Source organism: Nomascus leucogenys, chromosome 1a, assembly GCF_006542625.1.
Source record: "Nomascus leucogenys isolate Asia chromosome 1a, Asia_NLE_v1, whole genome shotgun sequence".
Classification (NCBI taxonomy): Eukaryota; Metazoa; Chordata; class Mammalia; order Primates; family Hylobatidae; genus Nomascus; species Nomascus leucogenys.
Window position 1 is genome coordinate 45,443,298 of NC_044381.1, and position 26,581 is coordinate 45,469,878.

Consider the following 26,581-nt stretch of genomic DNA (forward strand, 5'->3'; position numbering starts at 1 on the left):
GCCCAGTCGTACTTTTCTAATTAAGATTCCTTGCTGAAAGTTCTAACTTTGACCTCATTTCAAAGTTACTTTCATTTTAAAGCTTGACTCAAGATCTTCAATTATTATATCTTAAAAATCTTAAATGTTTTCTGTTTCTGTTATTAACTATCCTAGGTTAGGGATATTTAAAATAACAGCTGATAATATGGTTTTTAAAAATTGTAAGAATGATTGCTAATGTCTGGCTCTCACTTTATTAAGAGGACATGGGAGCGTTTGAAAGATGGCTTGCCTGTCTACCTAGGGCTGACCCCCAGGTCCAGATTTGAGAGTCTGGGCGGGCTGACTGCTGGGTGCCTTTGGTAGAAGCTGGCTTGTCTTCTGGTTCCATTTTTCTCTCCACCCCAGTATCTTGGGTTACTCTGGAAAACTATGTGATGCCCATGTGCACACCCAGTTAAAGGGCATTCGAGTCTTTGCCTGTAGAAATTTCATAACTAGAATGTGTAATGAGCCATGCATGTCTTATCGCTAAGGAATCCAGGGGAATCTGAAACTTGGATGACAGGGTCTCTTAAGGGTCTTTCCTTCTCACACCGCTTGACACAGCACGACTATCTTGAAGTCAGCCAGCGGCCAGCAGAGGCGGTCTTTCCATCTGTTTCAGAAAACCCCGTGGCTTGTGCAACCTGGGAAACTTGCCCACAGCCATCCCACGTGGTGAGTCAGCTCTCTGGCTCCACTATCTACTGTCTCTTCCCAGATGTGACTCCCTGTTTAGGAGCAAGCAAAGTTATGGGGACCCAGGGGAGAAGCAGACACTCACCTAATGCACAATCCTGCTGAGAATTTACCCAAACCCAAGGAGATGGAGATGGAGCAGAGCTTGAGTCCTTTCCAAGACTGTTAACTGAAGATTTCTGTTGTGACATCACATAGAATTTTGACTAGCATTCGCCAAGGATGAACTGAAAGCAGGATCTGTCTCACCATACACTGAGAACTGTAGAATATGCAAGGCACATGGAACTTATTTTCTTACATATAAAAGCGTGTATATGCTCCTTATACATCTGTCCTAATGCTTTCCAACAGTCCTCACTCTAAGCCTCACCAAGACCCAGATGAGGAAACAAAGGTGCAGAGGGGTGAGTTACTTGACCAAGTCACAGCACTGGAAAGAAACAGAGTTTTTGTGTCAAATCCAGGAAGTTCACCTCTTGGCTATAGTGCTTCTAATTAACCAGTGATTCCCATACGGTGGTCCCTGGGCCAGTGGCATCAAAATCACCCAGGAACTTGATAGAGATGAAAAGTCACTGGCCTCAACCCAGACTTACTGAATCAGAAACTCTGGGGAATGTGGCCCAGAAATATTTGTTTGAACAAGCTTGTCAAGTGATTCTCATGCACACTACAGCTTGAGGAATATTGAACTAGGCCTTTGGAATGAGGTTTCTCATTACTGAGTGTTTTAGGAGAATTCTTGGGCAAATATCAGAAGAGATTCACTAGAGTCCTTTCTGGGTACAAGTTAATAAATAGGTTTCCTTTCTAAGTTACTACATGCAATAGTCAGAACTGTAAGAAGGTATATTTATGAACATATTAATAAAAAATGTATTCACTCTGTGAAAATAATATTCCCCTTAGAAAGGCGTTCACATGAACTTGCTGATTGATCTAATAGGGTGCAGTCGGGAAGGGTCAAGAGTCACCCACATCTTGTATCTCAGGTCAGCCCACCTCTTTCCATCTCTGCTCCCATCCTGGCCCCAACTATGCACATCTCTCACTCAGAAATCTACAGTGGTTTCCTAACTCGACACCCCTTCTATTCTGAAACTCCTTCAAGCTGTTCTTTACATTGAAGCCAGAGTGATTTTTCTGCAAATCTGAGCTTAAGTAAAGCCCTTAAAGAATTACTATTGTTCACAGGATACAGAACAAAATGCCTAACAAGGCCCCTGAGTCAGTGGGACATGGTCTGCCCATCCCTTTACCCCAAGAGACATAGAATGCAATTCTCCATTTCACTGCTTGCTCCAGTCGCCCCAGCAATCTTTTATTTTCTTAAAAACACACAGCCTTATATGCCTCAGCTACTTTCACATGTTTGTCCCTCTTCTTTAAATGTTTTTCCCCTCATCTCACTGTTAAGCCATATATACCCTTCAAAATTCAGTTCAAACCTCACTTCAAGAAAACCTTTATGTTTTCACCACAGAGCTTACAGTGTTTGGCATCCCATCAGATATTATCAGGCATGAAAGGAAGGAAAAAAAGCCCCATAATGGGCTGGGCGCAGTGGCTCACGCCTGTAATCCCAACACTTTGGGAGGCTGAGGCGGGTGGATCACGAGGTCAGGAGATCGAGACCATCCTGGCTAACATGGTGAAACCTCGTCTCTACTGAAAATACAAAAACAAAATTAGCCGGGCGTGGTGGTGGGCGCCTATCTCCCAGCTACTCGGGAGGCTGAGGCAGGAGAATGGCATGAACCAGGGGGGCAGAGCTTGCAGTGAGCCAAGATCACACCACTGCACTCCAGCGTGGGTGACAGAGAGAGACTCCATCACAAAAAAAAAAAAAAGCCCCATAATGAAGAGAAAAATCAACAAATTGAAACAGTCCCAGAATGGGCACAGGTGTCAGAATTAGCACACACAAGGACATTAAAACATTGTTATAACTGCATTCCAGAAGTTCAAAAACTTAACTAGACACATGAAAGATATTTTTTAAAAAACACCCAAATTGATGGGATGTGGTGGCTCACACTTGTAATCCCAGAACTTTGGGAGGCCAAGACAAGAGGATCGCTTTAGCCCAGGAGTTTGAGGCTGCAATGAGCTATGATAGCTCCACTGTACTCCAGCCTGAGGAACACAGTGAGACCCTGCCTCTTAAAAAAAGATTTAAAAAAAAGATCCAAACTGAACTTTTAGTGAACTGGAAGACATAACAATAGAAACTATTCAAAATGAAAAGACAAAAAGAATTTAAACGAAAAACACAAAAATAGCAACAGTGAGTGGCAAGACAGTTTTATGTGACATTCATATCTCGTGTGCAAAGGGCTCCTTAAGCATATTTGATCTATGGCTTTATCATTTTATCAAATTTGGAGATTTTTCAGTCATGATTCCTTCAAATATTTTTTCTGCCTTTCCCACAACCTCTCTCCTTTAGGGACCCTAGTTACACATATATTATAAGAAATATTGAAAGAAGTCTTCTAGGCAGAAGGAAAATGAAATGAAAACCAGATGAAAATGAATAAACTGTACCAGAAATGATAACGATTAAATACATTGGTAAATATATATACTTTAGAATTTAAATCTTTTGAAAATATAATTGTTTAATCAAGAGTAATACCAATGTACTATGGAGTTCATAACATACATGAAAGTGAATGTATGACAACAAAACCATAAAGACTATATAGGTGGAAAAGGGCAAATAGAAGTATATTATTTAAGCTTCTTATACTGTCAGTGAACCTGTATAATATGACTTGAAGGTAGACTATGTTAAGTTAAAGATTTTAAACCCTACAACAACTAGTAAAAGAACAAAACAAGGAGTTACAGCTAAAATCCAACAAAGAAGATAAAATGGAATCATAAAAAATTTCCATTAATTTTTAAAAAGGCAAAAATAGAGGAAAAAGGTAACACAGAATAAATGTTACAAGTAGAAAGCAAATAGCAGGAGGAGATACTTAGACCTAACCACAGCAATAATCATATTAAGTATAAACAGTTTAAACACCACAATAAAAAGTCAGAGATTGTTACATTGAATCAAAAAAAAAGACCTAATAAACACAAGAAATTCTCTTTCAATATAAATAGACAAACTGATTAAAATGTTCAACAACGATACACTGTGCTAACCCTTCTCAAAAAAAGGCTGGATGGCCGGGGGCAGTGCTCACACCTGTAATCCCAGCAATTTGGGAGGCCAAGGCAGGTGGACGACTTGAGGTCAGGAGTTCAAGACCAGACTGGCCAATGTGGTGAAACCCCATCTCTACTAAAAATACAAAAATTAGTCAGGTGTGGTGATGGGTGCCTGTAATCCTATCTACTCGGGAGGCTGAGGCAGGAGAATCACTTGAACCTGGGAGGCACAGGCTGCAGTGAGCCAAGATGACGTCGCTGCACCCCAGCCTGGGTGACAGAGGGAGACTCTGTCTCAAAAACAAAAAGACTGAAGTGGCTATATTAATATCAGACAAAGTTGATTTCAGATTAAAGAATATTTCCAGTGATAAAGAAGGAATTGGAAATGACTTTATACACCCTTGTATTATTTGAAAAAAATCAAATAATACAACATGTAGTCTATTTGTGCATTTGAACATGTACCTATTTCATAATTTAAACATTCAATACACTTTTCTTTAGGCTACTCCCTATACCTAGCACTGTTTAGGCATTAAAAAAAAAAAGGGGGATAAAGTAGTTGGACACAGCCCCAGACCTAGGGGAGCACAATCCGTTAGGGAGACAAGACACTAACTTTTTTTTTAAGCTAATAAAAGATATGTCAGATGTTAATTGAAAAATGGGAGTTCAGAGAAAAGAATATTTCTGGCATCATAGCAATTAGGGAAAGTTTCTAGAAGAGAGTTAAACCCCAAGAGTATGCACAGATAAAGAGAAAGAGGGAGGAAGAAAAGCATTTTATAATAATTGGAAAAATTTTAATTTATGTGGCTGGATAGGTTTTTACTTTGCTTTTTTCCTCCTACTCGAGCAGAGAGACCATTTTGGTCTCATTGCTTCCAGGCTTTATGGCTTTTGTGGAGAGTGGTTTGGGTGGATGCAGCGGAGCTGCTCTGGTGAAGGGGCCATGGCTGTGCAGGCGTTCCAGCAATCTACAGGGAAATAGCAAGGCCCTGGCCGCATGGAAGCCTGCCCATCTTGGCATCCTTGGAAAGATTGGTGTGCCTCAATGCGGGGCATAAAGCAACACATTTTTTACACCCCATCCCAGGACAATGACTAAGACCAAGAGCAAGTTATTACCTGTGTATAGAGATGACAAAGATCAACTGGGCACCAACCACCACCTTCAGAGTGGGTCACTACACAAGCCCCACAAATTTCACCCACCTCCACGCTGAGGGGACCCCAAAAGAGATGGAATTACCCTGCTCCACCAGCTCAGGGGAATGAGGCCTGAAGTAGATATTAAGTTGAATTATGGGTGATTTTTTAAAAACCTACACATCTGAGTTTTGGGGCTGAGATTTGTGTTCATAACACATATCAGCAGCTCAATAGTTAGAATCATTTTCTGATAATAAGATTACTCTTCTTTCTTAGTTACACTGAACGAGGTCAGTTTGGAGAACCACAGTGTAGACACTTACTCTCTCTCCTTTGTGTTTCAGATAAACTCAGAGCAGGAAGACAGCAAGGAATAGCAGTGAAAAGCATGGTGCTTAATCCAACCCCCTACTCACCGCTGAGACCTGGAAATGTGTTCTTCAGCTACAAAACAGGAGAGATGATAACTCATTATGTTTGTGTGATGATAAACAGAGAAAATATATTGAAGCGCTTATATGAGTGGCAGACATGGGGCATGCTTCCCTGTGGCTGGCCAGCCTGTCGTCTTCTCCACCATGTGTCCAGAGAAAAGCTTTGCAAATCAACCTCTCGATGAATGATGATGGCACCAGTGAAATCAGGGAGGCAGGAAATCATGTTAGTTTGGTTTATAATGCAAGAAGTTACAGAATACAGAGTGCTCAAAACTAAAAACGTGCTTCTTGGGACTCAGCCAGGATTCAAACTATAAAGGAAAATCGGGTGAGCAGGTGGGATAGTCAAGTGACTATTTGCATGAATAAATTTGTGAGATGATACCTTCTTGTCCAGGAACATTGAGCGGTGCTCATGCTGGGTGGATTGTGACGTGGAAACCCTGGGAGATGTCACGCCTGACATCAGCTTTCTCCCAGGTGACAGCTGCACCCTCTAAAGGCTTCTCCAGTGACAGAGCTCAATGAGTATAGAAGGGAAAAGTATGAGGATGACCCATGAGCACAGGGTGGACAGCCTCTGTGGTGGGCAGGCATTAGCAAGGGAGAGACCTTCAGTATTATGCAGGTATGTGCAAGAACCAAAGAAAATAACTGTCATGAGAATTCTGACCTCATTAATACCCGCAGACTAGAGACACCAGGAATCTAAGCTTCCAAAAGCATAAGGGAACATAAGGGTTGTGTTCTCTTGCCCTTGGGGCACAGCTTTTCACCACATTTTGTACTAATTTAACCATGGTGCAGATCGAAGAGCCCCAGTGATTTCCCAATAAAATGCTCCAGTTGCATAAACTTGCTTGACCTTCAGTAGATGCTCATTCCCTATGGTCCACATCTACTGCAGGCTCACATTCTAGCCAGGGAGAATCCTCTGCGTGGCTGAAGCATGAGGTCCCACATGATTTGCTTTTCGCCTGGCATGGAGGCACTGTTTGCCCTGGTGACCAAGAGCACATAGCCCTGTCTTTCCTCTGGAGGCCATTGGATTCATACTCTGCTCTGAGATAACTTTGTATTAATCAAGACCTCCTAACATGTCTCTGTTTTTTTTTTTTTTTTCTTTTGAGACGTAGTCTCGCTCTGTCGCCCAGGCTGGAGTGCAGTGGCGCGATCTCGGCTCACTGCAAGCTCCGCCTCCCGGGTTCACCCCATTCTCCTGCCTCAGCCTCCCAAGTAGCTGGGACTACAGGCGCCCGCCACCATGTCCGGCTAATTTTTTGTATTTTTAGTGGAGAAGGGGTTTCACCATGTTAGCCAGGATGGTCTCGATTTCCTGACCTCGTGATCCGCCCGCCTCGGCCTCCCAAAGTGCTGGGATTACAGGCGTGAGCCACTGCGCCCGGCCACATGTCTCTTTTTTGAAAATCACAAGCATGCTGTGATGAGGTTCTCAAGGTCTGGTCACAGCTTTCTCTCAACAACGCACCGGGATGTGGCGGTGCTCAGCACTGCCTTCTTCTGTCCTGGCTTGGGTGCTGTGTTGAGACAGGCACAGCAGCAAGTGAGCACACCTCTTGCAGACCTGTAGCCTTCACCCTTTTCTTATTCTCTGTCTGTCCCATTCCCTTCTCTTTTCTTTCCCCTCATCTCCATTCTTTTCTTTCCTTCGTTCCTGTCACTGTTTTCTTCTTTGCTTTTGTTCGTTTCCAGCTTTCAAAACACATTTATAAAGAGAGCATCCTCTGAGCCAAAAGTAACAAAACTGTTTCACATTCTTTATCTGGTAGCAGGCTGCCGTCTAAAGGGCATTGTAAACACTTCACAGACTTTCCCTCACTAAGGGGACTGCCTGATTCTTACAGAATGTCATTAGCTCTAATGCATGCTGGTTTCCCTGCTAGAAAATAGCAACTAACATAAATTATAAAATATTAAAATTAATACCAATAAACTGTCTTGTATTTGCAACATGAATGAATTGGGCTATCATCTCATAATTTTCAAGGACACAAAAAGCAAAAATAACATACCTGATTAAATGATGTTTTCCAATAATTTCTTAATTTAAAAGTCACGGCCAGGTGCGGTGGCTCACGCTTGTAATCCCAGCACTTTGGGTGGCCGAGGCGGGCGGATCACGAGGTCAGGAAATCGAGACCACAGTGAAACCCCGTCTCTACTAAAAATACAAAAAATTAGCTGGGCGTGGTGGCGGGCGCCTGTAGTCCCAGCTACTCGGAGAGGCTGAGGCAGGAGAATGGCGGGAACCCGGGAGGCGGAGCTTGCAGTGAGCCGAGATTGCGCCACTGCACTCCAGCCTGGGCGACAGAGCAGAGCGAGACTCCGTCTCAAAAAAAAAAAGTCACGTAGGCAGGCAGAAAGACTACGTTTCCCAGCCTCCGTTGCAGTTACGTTGAGACCATGTGACTGAGTTCCGGCTGATGGAAAATAGGTGAAAATTACATACTTCTAGGTGTGGGTTTTTTCGTTTGTTTGTTTGTTTTGGGGGGGTTTGGGGGTTTGCTTGTTTGTTTGTTTTTGACAGAGTCTTACTCTGTTGCCCAGACTGGAGGCCGGAGTGCAGTGGCATGATCTCGGCTCACTATAACCTCCACCTCCCGGATTCAAGCAATTCTCCTGCCTCAGCATCCCAAGTAGCTGAGACTGCAGGCACACACCACCACGCCTGGCTAATTTTTGTATTTTTAGTAGAGATGGGGTTTCGCCATGTTGGCCAGCTGCTCTCGAACTCCTGACCTCAGGTGATCTGCCTGCCTCAGCTTCCTAAAGTGCTGGGATTATAGGCATGAGCCACTACTCCCAGCCCAAGGGTGGTCTTTAAAACATCTCTCACAGGCTTTTTTTACTCCATGCTACAAGATCTAGGAGGATTGCCCAATCCGTAGTGCATTGTGTGCCAAACAATATATAATTTTAAATTGTGTTAATATCCTAAGATTTCAGGGTTTGTTGTTTGCAAAACTGTATAACTTATCCTGACTCATACAATGGAAAATTATAATTTAAGCATCTACTAAAGCTAATAAAAGTCTCAGAATAAAACAAAGAAATAAATCTTCATAATCTTGGATTTGGCACTTGATTCTTAGATATGACACCAAAAGGCAACAGCAGCAAAAGAAAAAAAATAGATAAATTAGACTTCATCAAAATTAAAAACTTTTGTGCATCAACGCTTATTATCAGGAAAGTGAAAAGATAAACTACAGACCGGGAGAAAATATGTTCAAATCAGATAATAAGATTTTAATATCTAGATTTCATTTACATTTGTTTTGTTTTTTCTCACTATTTTCTGATTGAAGAAATTGGACCTTTGAGGACCAGCTGGGACTTGGGAATATAGAAAGAAGTCCTTCAACTCAACAACAAAAAGACAAACAACCCAAAGAATTGTTGAAGGATTTGAATAGTCAACACTCCAAAGAAGATATATAAATGGCCAGGAAGCACCTGGAGAGATGCTCAACATCACTAATCATTAGGAAAATGAAAATCAAAACCACAATGAGATATCACTTCATACAGGTTAGGATGACTAAGGAAAAAAAATCACAAGTGTTGTCAAGAATGTGGAGAAATCAGAATGCTAGGATATTGTGGGTGGGAATGTGAGATGGTGCAACACTATGGAAAACAATTTGGTGGTTATTCAAAAAGCTAAACGGAATTACCATATGACTCAGCAATTCTACATCTAGGTATACACCCAAAACATCTGAAAACAAGGACTCAAAGAGATACTTCTATGCCAGTGTTCGTTGCAGCACTATTCACAACAGCCGAAAGGGGCAAACAACCCAGGTGCCCATCAACAGATGAGTGGATAAATGAAGTGTTGTTTATGCCTACAGTGGGATATTTATTACTCAGCCATAAAAAGGAATGAAGCTCTGACACATGCAACAACGTGGATGAGGCTTGAAAACATTATGCTAAGTGAAATCAGCCAGACACAAAAGAACAAATACTGTGGATTCCGCTTATATGAAATGTCCAGAATAGGACAATTCCTGAAAACAAAAAGTTAAGTTGAAGGTTGCTAGGGGCTGGGGGAGGAGAAATAGAAAATTATTAACTAATGAGTAGAGTTTCTGTTTGGGATTATGAAACAACCATAAATAAATAGTGGTGATGGTGTACAAGATTATGAAAGTAATTAATGGCACTAATTGTATACTTAAAATGGCTTAAATGGTAAATTGTATACAATATTACGTATAGAGAGAGAGAGAGAGAGATTACTGCTCTTAAAAATGGGGGGGAGTCTATCACTTAAATTTAAATTTGAAGTAGCAGTTTGGATTCATGATGTATTTAATCTTTATATTTTATTTTTCTATTTCCTAGCTCTGTCTACTGAAAACGCCAAATAACAAAATCAACACAACAGCAATAAGCAGCCTAGCCTAGTACCTAAGTTGTCTCTAAGTACCATTTCCCCAGGAAAAAAAAACTAAGAACTCTTAAAGAAGGGTGCATTTCAAGATCTGAGCAGGAAATACATAGGACAATCCTGGAATATCTTGTTATAGAAAGAGAAAAGCCTCTTATGAGGTCCACTGGAACCATGCCAAATGAGTTCAGGAGGCACCTTGTTAATCTCCCATTTACCAAGGATGGGACCATTTGAACATCAACAAAAATAACTGCAACAATTTGAAGTACAGAAAATATGTTTACTCCCATGAGTCCATAATAATACTTTTTAAAAAAATTTCTTTGCCACACTTAAAGGATGCTAAGAAGCCAGCTCATTATTTTGAAAACTAGAAAATAAAAAAGAATCAAACATTTTAATCCTGCTTTTCCTATACAAATAAGACGTCAAAATGACAAAAAGTTTGTGAGGAAACTTTCTCTTTATAGAATTATTCCAGCTTTAAAAATGAAGATGAAAATGAAGAAGAGGAGAAGGAGAACGTGGAGGAAGAGAAGAAGAAGGAGAAGAAGGGGAAGAGGGAGGGGGAGAAGGAGAAGGGGAAGAGGAAGAAGAAGACAAAGACGAAGAAGAAGAGGAGGAGGAGGAAGAGGAAGAAGAAGATGAAGAAGTATTGATAGGACAGACACAAACAAACGGCTGAATGGTGGCACCATTTCCTGAGGTGGGGCACACTAAGGTGAGATGCAGGGCAGAGGGAAGGCATGAGTTCTGTTAAGGATTACATTCATCTGCTCCGGTTGTCATAACAAAGGACCACAGATGGGCTGTGGGGGGAGTTGCTGAAACAGCAGAAATCTACTGTCTCACAGTCTTGAAGGCTGGATGTCCAAGATCAAGTTATTGGCAGGATTGGTTTCTCTAAGGCCTCTCTCCTTGGCTTGCAGATCGCTGTCTTCTCCCTGTATCCTCACATGGTCATCCCTCTGTGTGTGTTTGTGTCCTCATCTCCTCTGCCTATAACACGTCAGTCAGGTTGGATTATTGTCCACTGGAAGGATCTCATTTTACCTTAATCACTTCTTTAAAGACCCTATCTCCAAATACATCACATTCTGAATTACTAAGGGTTAGGACTTCAAAATATGAATTTTTTTGGGAGGGATGGATGCAATCCAGCCCACAACAAGGACATGCTTCCTTTAAGATCCAAGTGAAAATATTTATCAGGCCATTGTACCATGAAGCCTAGAGCATAGAAGAGAGCACTGTGCTGGGAATGGACAGAGAGCCTGAGAGGGAAACTGATTGAGAGGTGCAGGTGGCTCTAGGAAACCCCAACCGAGGACAAGCTGGGTTTCGGGTGGTGAGTCAGAACACCAAGATCATGATGCCTGCTCAATGCCATTCTCCAGCAATAGGAAGGAGGGCTCCTCGGAGAAATGTCTGGTCCCAGGTCTGGGGCAGGGAACACATAAGATGAGCCTGGAGGGTCACACAGCCCCGGAAATTAAGGAATTGTTAGAAGAGGATGCAGACACAGCAAGAGGACCCAGGAGCCAGCTGAAAAAGGCATCCACTGGTCAAATTTGGAATAATTTGAGCTAAATAGTGATAATGAGGGATTATAACCTATATCATAGACAAGGAATCCATGCACCCACACAGATATGAGCAAATAAATATGGGAGAAGGGCCAGCTCTTCCTCGCAGTGGAATGCCAACTCATATATGCAAAAGGAATGACAGAATTAGAAAACCACTTGGCACCCACAACTGTAATGACTGTTTTAGGCAAAAATCATCAAAAGATGCTAAAATCAATTGGCAAAAGTGTGATAAGAAGCAGGATATTTGCGTAGTCTCAAAGTATCACCTCCCAAGATTCTCATTAATGACAAAGGGGAAAATAGGAACTTGGCAGTGAAGAAACCTGTGACACTGTGTTCATGAAGTAACTGTCGCTACCATCACCAGTGATGGGACAAATTGCTACCACGTTCCTCCTGATCTGACACGACACCACTTCTGTTGTATCTCTGCCAAAAATGCATGAACTGTATGACCACACACACATCACAAACACACACTGCACATGTGCGCATGCACACACACACACACACACACACGTTCTGCAGAAACATCAGGCAAACCCATTTAGAGGGATATTCAACAAAATAATGAACACCACTCTTCACAAATGTCAAGGCCATGGAAGATTAAAAAAAGACTAAAGGACTATTCCAGATTAGAGGATACCAAGGAGACAGGACAATGAAAAGCAATGTGGGATGCTGGATCAGAAAAATAACATTAGTGGGACACCTAGAAAAATGGGAATAAGGTCTGTAGATTAGACAATAGAATTGTATCGATGTTAATTTCCTGTTTTGATAGTTGCACTATAGTTATAAAAGAGAATACCCTTGGATTTTGGATACGCACAGTTAAGTGCTCCAATAAGAGAACCACATGTCTGCAATTTATTCTTAAATACTTCAAAAAAAACTATATAAACTATACACACACACAAGTGTGCACACACACACATGCATACACAGTACTAGAGGTGAGAATCAAATACTCGGTAACATTGCACTATTTTTTGCAATTTCTTGTAAGTCCAAAATTATTTCAAAATGAGAAATTGTTAAAAGGAAAGAAACAACAACAGTAATAACAAAACAGAGTGGGATGTGTAGAAGTACCCAGTGAGCTCCTGTGTTGCTCTGGTTCTCAGCCTGGAACAGCTTATCGTGTGCATGCAGCTGTAATGAAACAATTAATTCAAACAAAATTCTTCTTGTCATTAAAGGCAGGCATCTGGTGGACCTTCTTCTTGGATTGTGATTCAAAAACCCAAACCATTCCTCACTGGTCTGAAAAGTGAGTCAATTGCCAAAGCCTCCTGAGCCTGGATGTGGGAGGGTTCTCCTTCTAGAGAGGTGATTTCCTTTCCTTTCAAAGCAGCTGGCTAATGACCACATGCCCCTCTAAGCATGAAGAGAGGGGAGCAACTGGCCAACTAGGAACCATAACACAGTTTCCCATCTCCTCATATCCTTGGTCCCATTCGATCAATCCAAGTAGTTTCCAGCCCTGTGAACATGGCCAGGACAGCCCAGAAACCAAGTTCACTTTTTTGGGCAAAGAGCTGAAAAGAGTTTCCAAAGGTGAATTGCCAGGTCACCTTCCTCCTCCTCTCTCCTCCAGCTGCTTAGAGGAGTAGAAGTTAAAAGCTGGTTAAATAACTAATAAAAAAAAATAATTTGGAGAATCACAGAGGTTCTCTCACAAGAGGACTTCACGTCACATGGTCCAACTCTGATTTTCTAGATGAAGAACCTGGAAGCCCATTTAAGCAAAACAGTTTGTTCAAAGTTACGCGGGTCAGGACAGGCCAAGACAAGACGTATGTGTGGGCCATAGGGCACACAGAGGACACCTGACCCAGATTGGCGGCCATTAGAGAAAAGCCTCTGGAGAAAGAAAACAGTGAGACAGAATCCTAAGGAATTCAACAGAGGGAGCAGACACATTTTCCAAGGAGACGGATGCACAGCCCAGAGCTGGGAAAGCAAGGCAGGGTGTGGGACACAAGCAGCAGCCCCCCGCATGTGGCCTGTGGGAAGATGAACTTGCAAGGAGCCACAGAGCCCACAGCCCAGGAAGGAGTTGGGGTTCGATCCGGAGGGCATGGGGAGCCTTAGAGGAGTTCAAGCCAGAACTTTCATTCTCACATTCTGCTTTGCCTTCAGGCAGGGTATGGCATTGTTGCTCCTCCTTCCCTCTAGAGTTCTTGATAAGGCTTAGAGTTCTTGATAAGAGCTCTAGACCACGAGGGAGGTCTGCAGAAAAGAGACTGGGATGAGCTCTGAACCCTGAACTGGTCAGTCTCTCTCACTCCTGGAGTCTTCTGTCCCCATCTGGTGTGCCCTTCCAATGGCTGGGCCTCGAGTGGCCACTCCTGTGGTGTCAGCTTCCAAATGCTGGTTATTTATCACATACATCACACACACCCTCCATACATTGCACACATACACACACCTGATAACCAAGATGAGTGACTAAGGCAAAGGTCTCAATCACCAAGGTTTATTAAGCCAGCTTTAGGGTGCATCTGGAAAAAAAAATGAACCACAGACACACCTGTGGCTGTTTTTCCAAAGAAGTTTTCAGGAGACTTCGTATTTATACATTTCCTTAAATTGAGGGATGGCAGACAGAAAGAGGGGCAGGTAGATAGTAAAGCAAATGGTTACATTCCTGTTACACTTTAGTTAGTGCCCAGTTAATCTACATTTCACATAAGAGAAGGTGAATGTTTGAAGGAAAAAAAGGATGTAAAGGATGAGTTAATTATGCAGCCATCTCTGGGTAGGAGGGAGGAGTCTTTATTCTGCACCTGGGAAGATAAGCTTGTAATTGACACTGTCAGTATGGAATGAACAGACTTTAGTTTTAGGAGCCAGACTTAGATTGTACACCTAAATTTACAATTGGCATGTCATTGTTTATGGGAGGCCAGCAAAAAATTTACTCTTGAATGATCTGTGGGGCAGCCCATGGTAGATCCCTGAGGCCTCCTACCTGTCCATGGGGACCTGGCTGGTGCACAATGCTACAGCTATTCATTTGGAAGCTGGTGTTGCATGGCTCAACCTCCTGGCTCAAGTGTGGGAGTCCTGGTATTTTTTATTTTCCTTTACATACCATACACACTAGGCACACTATACACACACCACACATACATCACACACACACACACACACAAACACACATATGTTCTCAGTCACATACTTGCTCTTTCTCTTCCTCTTTCTTACTATGTCTCTTCCCCTCTCCCAACTAGTTTCCTGAGAGCTTCCTCTTCATTACTAAAGGGGGGCGCTTACAGAGGGGTAGACTGAGACTGCTTCTGTTCCCCTGTCTGGCCCCTCTTTCCTGACCAACTGCTGCTCTCTGAGCCCAGCACCTTTTTGAGGCTGAGTGCCTAGTGCTGCCATGCTGCCGGCCAAGAGCTGGGGTGGGCAAGTTTCTCTCCTTCTCCTGGCTGAGAATGAATATGCCCAACATCCCAAACCTGCCCTCACCCTGTGCCCTTTACTGACACATAGGGACTCAAAGCCACTTTGTCTCTGGGCACCTTACTCCTACCTGCAGGGAGATTTTCATAAGCTGATGACCGTGGAGCAATACTGGAGTCACTCCCAGCCCAAATCACCATGCAGAGATGCAAGCCAGCTCCTTCTCTCACACAAGGGAAATTTCAACTAATTGAGATACTCAAAATTGATACCCTGGGCTTATCAAAACTTCAATGCAATACTCAATTTTGTTTAAAAGTCATACATACAGATATGCATGCATGTATATACTGTGTACATAGAGAGGGTTTGAAAAAGTTATTGGAAGAACATACACTAAAACATATGTTTGAGCAGTAGTAGGTTTACAAGTGATTTTTTAATGCCCTGTTTTATTCAATTTTGGTACAATAAATATGGAACAGTTTTAGAATCAGAAAAGACATGATATAAAAATTGCCCATCAGACTAGAACAAGTAGAAGAAAGAATTTTAGGGCTTGAAGACAAGGCTTTAGGAGTAACCTAACCAGAAAAGACAAAGAAAAAAAGAATCGAAATAAATAAAGTCATCAGGAAATATAGAATTTTGTGAAACAGCCAACTCTAAGAATAATTGGTGTTCCTGAGGGAGAAAAGAAGTCTAAAAGTTTGGAAAACTTATTTGAGGGACTAATTGAGGAAAACTTCCCTGGTCTTAGATACTTCCTTGGTCTTAGAGATCTAGATATCCAAATACACGAAGCTCAAAAAACTCCTGGGAAATGCATTGCAAAAAGATCATCGCCAAGGCACGTAGTCATCGGGTTATCTAAAGTCAGCATGAAGGAAAGAATTTTAAGAGCTGGGAGACAAAAGCATCAGGTAACCTATAAAGGAAAACCTATCAGTCTAACAGCAGATTTCTCAGCAGAAGCCTTACAAGCCAGAAGAGACCCAGGACATATCTTTAGCCTTCTTAAACAAAATAATTGTCAGCCAAAAATTGTGTATTCAACAAAACTAAGCTTCATAAATGAAGGAGAGATGAATTCTTTTTCAGACAAACAAATGCTGAGGGAATTTGCCACTACCAAACCAACACTACAAGAAATGCTGAAAGGAGTTCTAAACCTTGAAACAAAGCTCAATATGAACTAAGATAGAACCTCCTTAAAGCATAAATTTCAAAGGGCCTATAAAACAATAACACAATGAAAAAACAAAGTATTTAGGCAACAACTAACAAGATAAATAGAACAGTACCTCATATCTCAGTATTAAAGTTGAATGTAAGTGGCCTAAATGCTCCACTTAAAAGATACAGAATGGCACAATGGATTAAAAAAAAAAAATCACCAACCAAATATCTGCTGACTTCAAGAGACTCACCTAACACACAAGCATTCATATCAACTTAAGATAAAGGGGTGGAAAAAGATATTTCATGCAAATATAAACTAAAAGCAAGCAAGAGTAGCTATTCTCATATCAGACTAAATAGACTTTAAAGCAATAATAATAAAAAAAGAAAAGAAAGACAAAGAAGGGCATTATATAATGATAAAAGGATTAGTCCAACAGGAAGATACTACAATCCTAAATTTGTATGCATTCAACACAGGTGCTCCCAGATTTACAAGGCAATTACTACTAGACCTAAGAAATAAGATAGACAGCAACACAGTAATAGTGGGGGACCTCGATACTCCACTGATAGCACTAGACAGATCATCAAGACGGAGGGCCAATAAAGAAACAATGGACTTAAACTATACCATAGAACAAATGAACTTAACAGATATTTACAGAACACTCTACCAAACAACTGCAGAATATACATTCTTCTAATCAGCACATGAAACATTCTTCAAGATAGACCATATGATAGACCACAAAATAAGTCTCAATAAATTTAAGAAAGTAGAAATCATATAAACTATCTTCTCAGACCACAGTAGAATAAAACTGCAAATCAACTCCAGAGGGAACCCTCAAAACCATGCAAATACATGGAAATTAAATAATCTGCTCTTGAGTAATTTTTCAGTTAACAATAAAATCAAGATGGAAATGTAAAAATTATTTGAAATAAATGATAATAGTGACACAACTTACCAAACCCTATGGGATACAGCAAAAGTGGTGCTAAGAAAAAAGTTCATAGCTTTCAATGCTGACATCAAAACATCTGAAAGAGCACAAATGGACAATCTAAGGTTATACCACAAGAAACTACAGAAACAAGAACAAACTAAGCCCAAACCCAGGAGAAAAAAAGAAATAACAAAGATAAGAGCAGAACTAAATGAAATTGAAAGAAAACAACAACAACAAAAACAAAAACAACACAATGGCTGGGTGCAGTAGCTCACACCTATAATCTCAGCACTTTGGGAGGCCAAAGCAGTCAGATCACTTGAGGTCAGGAGTTTGAGAAAAGCTTGGCCGGCATGGTGAAACTCATCTCCAAAAGAATATAAAATAATTTTGTATTTTTTTGTAAAAGTACAAAAATTATCCAGCCATGGTGGTGCACACCTGTCATCTCAGCTACTTGGGAGGCTGAGAGGAGAATCACTTGAACCAGGGAGGCAGAGGTTGCAGTGAGTTGAGGTCATGCCACTGCACTCCAGCCTGTGTGATAGATGGAGACTCTGTCTCACAAAAAGAAAAAAATACAAAAGACAAATGAAACGAAAAGGTGTTTCTTTGTAAAGATAAAAAAAATTGATAGACCATTAGCAAGATTAACCAAGAAAAGAAGAGAAAAGATTCAAATAAGCTCAATTAGAAAGAAACTGGAGATATTACAACCAATACCACAGAAGTATAAAAGATCATTCAAAAGTACTATGAACAGCTTTATGCACACAAACTACAAAATCTAGAGAAAATGGTTAAATTCCTGGAAATATGCAACCCTCCTAGATTAAGTCAGGAATAAATAGAAATGCTGAACAGACCAATAACCAGCAGCAATATTGAATCAGTGATTTTTTAAATGCCAACAAAAAAAAGTTCAGGACCAGGTGGATTCACAGCTGAATTCTGTCAGACATTCAAAGAATAATTGGTATCAATTCTACTGAAACTACTCCAAAAGATAAAGAGAATCCTCCCTAAATAATTTTATGAAGCCAGTATCACTCTAATATCAAAATCAGAAAAAAAAAACAAAAAAAAAGAAAACTACAGACCAATATCCCCAATGAATATAGATGTAAAAATCATCAACAAAATACTAGCTAACTGAATCCAACAGCATATCAAACAGATAATACATCATGATCAAGTGGGTTTCATACCAGAGATGCAGGGATGGTTTAATATACATAAGTCAATAAATGTGATACATCACATAAACAGAAATTTTTTTAAAAAACCATATGATCATCTCAATATGCAGAGAAAGCATTTGATGAAATCCAGTAACCCTTTATGATTAAAAAAAAACCTCAACAAAATAGACATAGAAGGGACTTACCTCAAAGTAATAAAAGCCATACATGACAAACCCACAGCCAACATTATACTGAATGGGGAAGAGTTGAAAGCATTCCCCCTGCGAACAAGAACAAGACAAGAATGCCCACTTTCACCACTTATATTCAACATAATACTGGAAGTCCTAGCCAGAGCAATCAGACAAGAGAAAGACAAGACATTCAGACAAGAAAATCAGACAAGAGAAACTATCGCTGTTTATTGATGATATGATTGTATACCTAGAAAACCCTAAAGACTCACCCTGAAAGTTCTTTAGATTTGATAAATGAATTCAATAAAGTCTTGAGATACAAAATCAGTGTACACAAATCAGTAGCACTGCTATACACCAACAATGACCATGCTGAGAGTCAAATCAAGAACTCAATCCCTTTTACAACAACTGCCAAAAAAAAAAAAGGAAAATATGTAGAAATATACTTAACCAAGGAGGTGAAAGATCTCTACAAGGAAAACTACAAAACACTGCTGAAATAAATCATAGAGGACCCAAATGGAAACACATCCCATGCTCATGGATGGGAAGAATCAATATTGTGAAAAAGACCATACTGCCAAAAGCAATCTACACATTCAATGCAATTCCCATAAAATGCCATTGTCATTCTTCATAGAACTAGAAAACAATACTAAAATTCAAATGGAACAAGAAAACAGCCTGCATAACCAAAACAATACTAAGCAAAAGGAAAAAATCTGGAGGCATCACATTACCCAATGTCAAATTATACTACAAAGCTATAGTTACCTAAACGGCATGGTACTGGTATAAAAATAGGCATGTCAGCCAATGGAACAAAATAGAGAACCTATAAATAAAGCCAAATACTTAGAGCTAGCTGATCTTCAGCAAGCATATAAAAACATAAATTGGGGAAAGGACACCCTATTCAACAAATGGTGCTGGGAAAACTGGCAAGCCACATGTAGAAGAATGAAACTGAATCCCCATCTCTCACCTCATACAAAAATCAACTCAAGATGGATCAAAAACTTAAATCTAAACCTGAAATTATAAAAATTGTAGAAGTTAACACTGGAAAAATTCTTTTAGACATTGGCTTAGGCAAATAATTCATGACTAAGACCCCAAAAGCAAATACAACAAAATCAAAAATAAATAGATGGAACCTAATTAGACTTAAAAGCTTTAGCACAGCAAAGGAAATAATCAACAGAGTAAACAGACAACTATAATATTCACTAACTATGCATCCAACGAAGGATTAATATCCAGAATCTACAAGGAACTCAAATCAGTAAGGAAAAAGCAGTCCCATTAAAAAATGGGCAAAGGACATGAATAGACAATTCTCAAAAGAAGATATACAAACAGCCAACAAACATATGAAAAAGTGCTCAACCAGGAAGAAATTGATAGCCTGAACAGACCAGTAATGACCTCTGAAATTAAATCAGCAATAAATAGCCTACCAACCAAAAAAAAAAAAAACAGGACCTAATGAATTCATAGCCAAATTCTACCAGATATACAAAGAAGAGCTGGTACCATTCCTACAGAAATTATTCCAAAAAATTGAGGAGGAGAAACTTCTCGCCAACTCATTCTATGAGGCCAGCATCATCTTGATACCAAAACCTGGCAGAGACACACATAAAAAAGAAAACTTCAGGCCAATATCCTTGATGAATATTGACGCAAAAGGTCTCAACAAAATACTTGCAAACTGAATCCAGTAGCACATCAAAAAATTAATCCAGGCTAGGCGCAGTGGTTCACGCCTATAATCCCAGCACTTTAGGAGTCCAAGGCTGGAGGATTGCCTGAGCTCAGGAGTTCGAAACTAGCCTGGGCAACATGGAAAAACCCTGTCTCTAATAAAAATACAAAAAATTAGCTGGGCGTGGGGCCAGGCGTGGTGGCTCACGCCTGTAATCCCACCACTTTGGGAGGCCAAGACGGGCGGATCACGAGGTCAGGAGATTGAGACTATCCTGGTTAACACGGTGAAACCCCGTCTCTACTGAAAATACAAAAACAAAATTAGCCAGGCGTGGTGGCGGGCGCCTATACTCCCAGCTACTCAGGAGGCTGAGGCAGAAGAATGGTGTGAACCCGGGAGGTGGAGCTTGCAGTGAGCCGAGATCGTGCCACTGCACTCCAGCCTAGGCAGCAGAGCGAGACTCCATCTCAAAAAAAAAAAAAAAAAATTCACTGGGCGTGGTCAGTGGTGCCAGCTACTCAGGAGGCTGAGGCAGGAGAATTACTTGAACCCAGGAGGCGGAGGTTGCCGTGAGCCGAGATCATGCCACTGCACTCCAGCCTGGGTGACACAGCGAGACTCTGTCTCAAAAAAAAAAAAAAAAAAGAAAAAGAAAAAAGGTAATCTACCATGATCAAGTAGGCTTCATCCCCAGGATGAGAGGTTGGTTCAACATACTCAAATCAACAAATGTGATTCATCACATAAACAGAACTAAAGACAAAAACCACATGATTATCTCAATAGATGCAGAAGAAAAGGCTTTTGACAAAATTCAACACCCTTTCATGTTAAAAACACTCAATGAACTAAGTATTGAAGGAAGATACCTCAAAATAGTAAGAGCCGTCGATTACAAACCCACAGCCAACATTATATTGAATGGGCAAAAGCTGGAAGCATTTCCCTTGCCTGATTGCTCTGGCTAGGATTGCCAAAACTATAAAAACCCTGGAAGACAACCTAGGCAATACCATCCTGGACACAGGAAAATTGACAAATGGTATCTAATTAAACTTAAGCACTCCTGAACAGCAAAAGAAATTATCAACAGAGTAAATAGACAACCTACAGAATGGGAGAAAATATTTGCAAACTAAGCATCTGACAAAGTCTAATATCTAGCATCTATAAGGAACTTAAACAAATTTACAAGAGAAAAACAACCCCATTAAAAAGTGGAAAAAGGATATGAACAGACACTTCTCAAAAGAAGACATACGTGCAGCCAACAAGCATTTTTAGAAAAGCTCAACATCACTGGTCATTAGAGAAATGCAAATCAAAACCACAATGATATACCATCTCACACCAGTCTGAATGGCTACTATTAAAAAGTCAAAAAATAACACAGAGCTGGTGAGGTTGCAGAGAAAGGAACACTTGTACACTGTCAGTGAAAGTGTAAATTAGTTCAACCATTGTAGAAGGCATTATGGCAGTTCCTCAAAGAGCTAAAAGCAGAACTACAATTTGACCCAGCAATCCTATTACTGAGTATATACCCAGAGGAATATAAATCCTTCTACCATAAAGACACATGTACACAAATGTTCATTGCAGCACTATTCACAATAGTAAAGAGATGGAATCAACCTAAATGTCCATCAATGACAGAATGGATAAAGAAAATGTGGTACATATACACCATGGAATACTATGCAGCCATAAAAAAGAACGAGACTATGTCTTTTGTGGGAACATGGATAGAGCTGGAGGCTATTATCTTTAGCAAACTAACGCAGAAACAGAAAACTAAATACTGTATGTTCTCACTTACAAGTGGGAGCTAAATGATAAGAACTTATGTACATAAAGAAGGAAATAACAGACACTGGGGTATACTTGAAGAGGGAGCATGAGAGGAGGGAAAGGACCAGAAATATAATATTGGGTACTTGGCTTAATACCTGGATGAGGAAATAATATGTATAAAAACCCCTGTGACACATGTTTACCTATGTAGCAAACCTTCACATGTACTCCCAAACCTAAAATAAAAGTTTAAAAAATAATAATAAATTGTAAATAGTCATAAAATAAAACACCAGAAGAAGAGCATAACTTAACTACTGCTATTTGCAACAGCTTGAATGAATGTCATGAACATATTAAGTAAAAATACTCGACAGTAAATAAAAAAGAAAAAGTGCTTGACACCACTAATCATCTGGGAAATGATTATTTAAACCACCTTACTCCTGCAATAATTGCCATAAATAAAAAGTCAAAAGTGTGGTGAAAACGGAACACTTTTACACTACTGCTGGAAATGTGAATTAATACAACCAATCTGGAAAACAGTATGGAGATTACTTAAAGAACTAAAAGTAGAGCCACCATTCGATCCAGCAATCCCACTACCAGGTATCTACCCAGAGGAAAAGAAGTCATTATATGAAAAAGACACTTGCACACGCATGGTTATAGCAACAAAATTTGCAATTGCAAAGATATGGAACCAACCTAAGTGCCCATCGACAAACAAGTAGATGAAGAAAATGTGGTATATACATAGCATGGAATACTTCTCAGCCATACAAAGGAATGAAATAATGTCTTTTGCAGCAACTTAGATGGAGCTGGAGGCCATTATTCTAAGTGAAGTAACTCAGGAATGGAAAACCAAACACCAAATTTCCTGCTTATAAGTGGGAGCTAAGCTATGAGAACCCAAAGACACAAGAATGATATAATGGACTTTGAGGACTCAGCGGGGAAGGCTGGAAAGGGGTAAGGGATAAAAGACTATATACTGGGTACAGTGTACGCTGCTCAGGTGACAGCTGCCCTAAAATCTCAGAAATCACCACCAAATAACTTATCCTTGTAACCAAGAACCACCTGTACCCCAAAAACTATTGAAATAAAATTGTTTTTAATGGCTCATCATTTTAATTTAATTTAAAAAAAAATCATGTTGCATTTTTAAAGTTTATTTTCAGGAAAACATTGACCATGACTTTATCTTCATTCCATGAAGGTTCAATGAGAGGGTAATGATTACAAAAATAGCGGCTATGTCCAAATAATATCTGGATGACTGGTATCACGAGCTGGTACTTTTCCAAAATATTTCTGAAAACTGGGCTAAGGCCCAAGGCTTAAAGAAAACAAAAAAAATGTTGATTTTTTAGGGACTTTGATTCCAAATAATGGCTTTGATTTATAATAAGGATATTGCAAAAATTTATATTATCTTGAACAGCAGTTAGCTTCTCAATGAATATGTTCATATTTTCTAGGAGAAAAGAGTTTTGCCTTATAATCAATTTTAAAACAATTACTTCTTGAAAGAAACCTGCAAAAATATTTTGAGTCACATGAAAACCTCAATAATAAACAGGCAAATGGTACAATAATGTGGTTTACATTCTCCTGGTAAACATGCTAAGGATGGGCCAAGGGAATTGAAAATGTGTAAATATTCACAATGAGCTCACTCCTCCCACCCAGGAATTCTTGGACCACTGTCTCTACAACTTCAGGAAATGCATGGAAACTGATTCCTGAGGCTGGTGAAACTGCTTCTAAGGTCAACCTCTTCCGAGTCCATACACATAACTCCAGAGCATGCTCCTTAACAGCAAATGAGCTCTGGGGTCTGCAGACAGATGCTTGCACCAGTGACATTCTCTGTTTCTTCTTTCTTCCTGTCCCTGTTCTTTCTCTAGCCCTCTCTCTTTCCAATTCTTTTGTCTCTTACTATTATTATCTACTCAGACAAAATATTGCCGTGATTTTCTTGCAATGATAGGGACAAACACCTGAATTAGTCAAATAATGGAGCCATTAGCATGTTGCTTGGACTTATATTATCCAGATCATTGCCTCTGGAATTCACTTGCAGACAGCCGTAGGCTTTACAGCTCAGAGGTTTACAATCACAACTTCCAAGTTGTAGTTTTTTCCCCAGTGCTTCACCAAAATTAGAGAACAATGCATTTTTCTCCAGTAAAGTGGTTCTCAAAGTATGGTCCAGGGACTCTGGGGGTCTCCAAGATCCTTTCAAGGGATTCATGAAGTCAAAACTATTTTCATGATAACACTAAGACATTATTTATCTCAACTTCTTATGAGTCTAGAATGGAATTTTCCAGAGGCTACATGATGAGTGACGTCATGACAGATTGAGTACAGAGCCAGCTATGAGAATCCAGCTGCCTTCTATTAAGGTAGGCACTAAAAATATCTTAAAAATGTAAAACAATGCCATTCTTCTCCCTAAATAGCCTTTATTTTGGAAAATGTAGTTATTTTTATGAAAATATTTTATTTATATTAACATGTAATGGTTTGTTATTCTTATTTTTAAATAAATTAATGTTAATTTTTAGACTTATTTGTTTTAATTTCTAAAAGGATAAATATCAATAGCTATGATCCACATAAATAAAAGCCATTTGGGATCCTCAATTATTTTTAAGAATGTCAAAGAGGCATGACACCAGAAAAATTGATTACTGCTTTTCTAGTATAATTTAAAACAAAAAATTTTATTAAATGGGCTTATTTTATTTTGGTCTTGTCTGATAGAATCTCTTTGGGGCTAGATGTGGCAGCTTTGTGAGGTGTCCACTTGGCCAGGCTGAACCACATTCCCACAGTTGCCTTTCTCATGTGTTTCTGGCCAGAGGGAGCCAAAGAAAGGCTCTAGTGCAGTATTTGAAGCAGAGATACGAAGCAGCCACCATCTTGTAACTCACCTTATAATATCTGCTTCCAAGGAATAGCCACTTTAAGTCATTCACATGCCGTTGGCATTCACTGCTCATCTGCAGTTGCACCTCCTTGGCGCGAGGCACAGCGAGGCCTCCTGCTGCTCCACCTTCCCCCCAATCCTCCTTCAGGTTCTCTCACTGCTGGGCCAGCTATGTGTGATGAAAGACCCGGCTTCTCCAGGACATGCAGACCATCAAGGGCAGAGAGAACACAAGAAAGGGTCTGAGTTTCTATCTGTTCTCCCGGGCTCCAGCTGATGCATTTCAGCTCCTTCTTGCTCTCCCCATTTCATATTCCCCTTATTTTCCAGGTACCCTTTCTGTGGGTACCTTCAAGCTCCAGCACCAAATATGAAGGTGACTGCCATCGTCAGCTCCCACCCCTACATGAGGTCAAATCCCTGGATGGCATATAACACACTGGAGCAATTAAGAGGATCTAACTAAAGTTGTGGAAAGAAAAATGTGTGTACAGAGACAGGAAGTCATGGACACAGTTATATTGAAAGATACAATGACCTCCTCCTCCTCATTGTGATATTATCACACCTTTCCACACTTGGGCTTCTGAGGTTGTTACGCTGAAAGTCTGCCCTAACTACAGGGTCACAACGTAGAACTGCAGCCACAAAGGGGCAGATTGATTGTGGGATGGTTTCATGGGCATATATTTATCTCCAAATTCATCAGATTGTACACATTAGTTAAATACAGTTTTTTGTGTTACAATTATACCTCAATAAAGTGAGAGCTTTCTTCAAAAGAGAGGGGAAGAAGGCTGGGCTCATTTGAAACAATGGTTCAGGCTGTCACACCTGGAAGCACATTTGTTATCAGGTCAAGGAAGTTGGAGAAAAGACCTTCGTGGCATCATTCTGGCCATCTGTGTAAGACAAACAGCCAGCCTCCTAGCTGGGGATAAATGGCAAGTGTGCCTGCATGCATTCTGCTTCCCTGTCATTCTTCCCTTTAATTTCACTTTGTTTTTCAAGTATTTGTTGAATTCCATGCCCTCCATGTGACCAGCACTTGGTAGGATTCCATGGGCAAATACATATATTTTTGTACTTGGAGAATTCGTTAGTTACCTATTGCTGCATAACAAATTACCTCCAAAACTTAGCAACTGAAAGCAACAATTATCTATTAACTCACAAAATTCCTGACAGTCAAAAATCTTGGAGTGGTTTATCTGGGTCTTTCTGACTCAGGCTCTCTTATGAGGTTTCAGTCAAGTTGTTGGCCAGGACTGCAGTTATCTGAAGGCTTGAGTAGGGCTGGAAGATCTGCTTCCAAGAAATAGCCACTTCAAGTCATTCACATGCCATTGGCAAGAGGCCTCAGTTTCTCATTATGTCAACTCCTCCATAGGTGAGATGGTTGGCGTGTGCATGCCCTCCAAATCTCATGTTGAAATGTGATCCCTGATATTGGAGGTGGACCTGGTGAAAGGTGTTTGGGTCATGGAGGTGTGTCCCTCATGAATGGCTTAGTGCCCTCCTTGCAGTAATGAGTAAGTTCTCACTCTGATTTCACATAAGATGTGGTCACTTCGAAGAGCCAGGCAGCTCTCTCCTCCCCTTCTCTTACTCCTTCTCTCAACATGTGACACACTGCTCCCTCTTCACATTCCACCATCATTAGAAGCTTGCTGAGGCCCTCGCCAGAAGCAG

The 26,581-nt window shown here is 40.4% G+C and overlaps 1 long non-coding RNA gene across 1 annotated transcript; it reads left to right on the plus strand.

Annotated features, from left to right (window-relative positions):
* The first annotated feature begins 954 nt into the window (after positions 1 to 954).
* Positions 955 to 25,433, plus strand: LINC02843. Its single transcript, XR_001114273.2, has 4 exons — positions 955 to 1,130; positions 5,391 to 6,111; positions 24,273 to 24,362; positions 25,220 to 25,433. It is a non-coding gene; the product is annotated as a long intergenic non-protein coding RNA 2843 (long non-coding RNA).
* Positions 25,434 to 26,581: the final 1,148 nt, after the last annotated feature.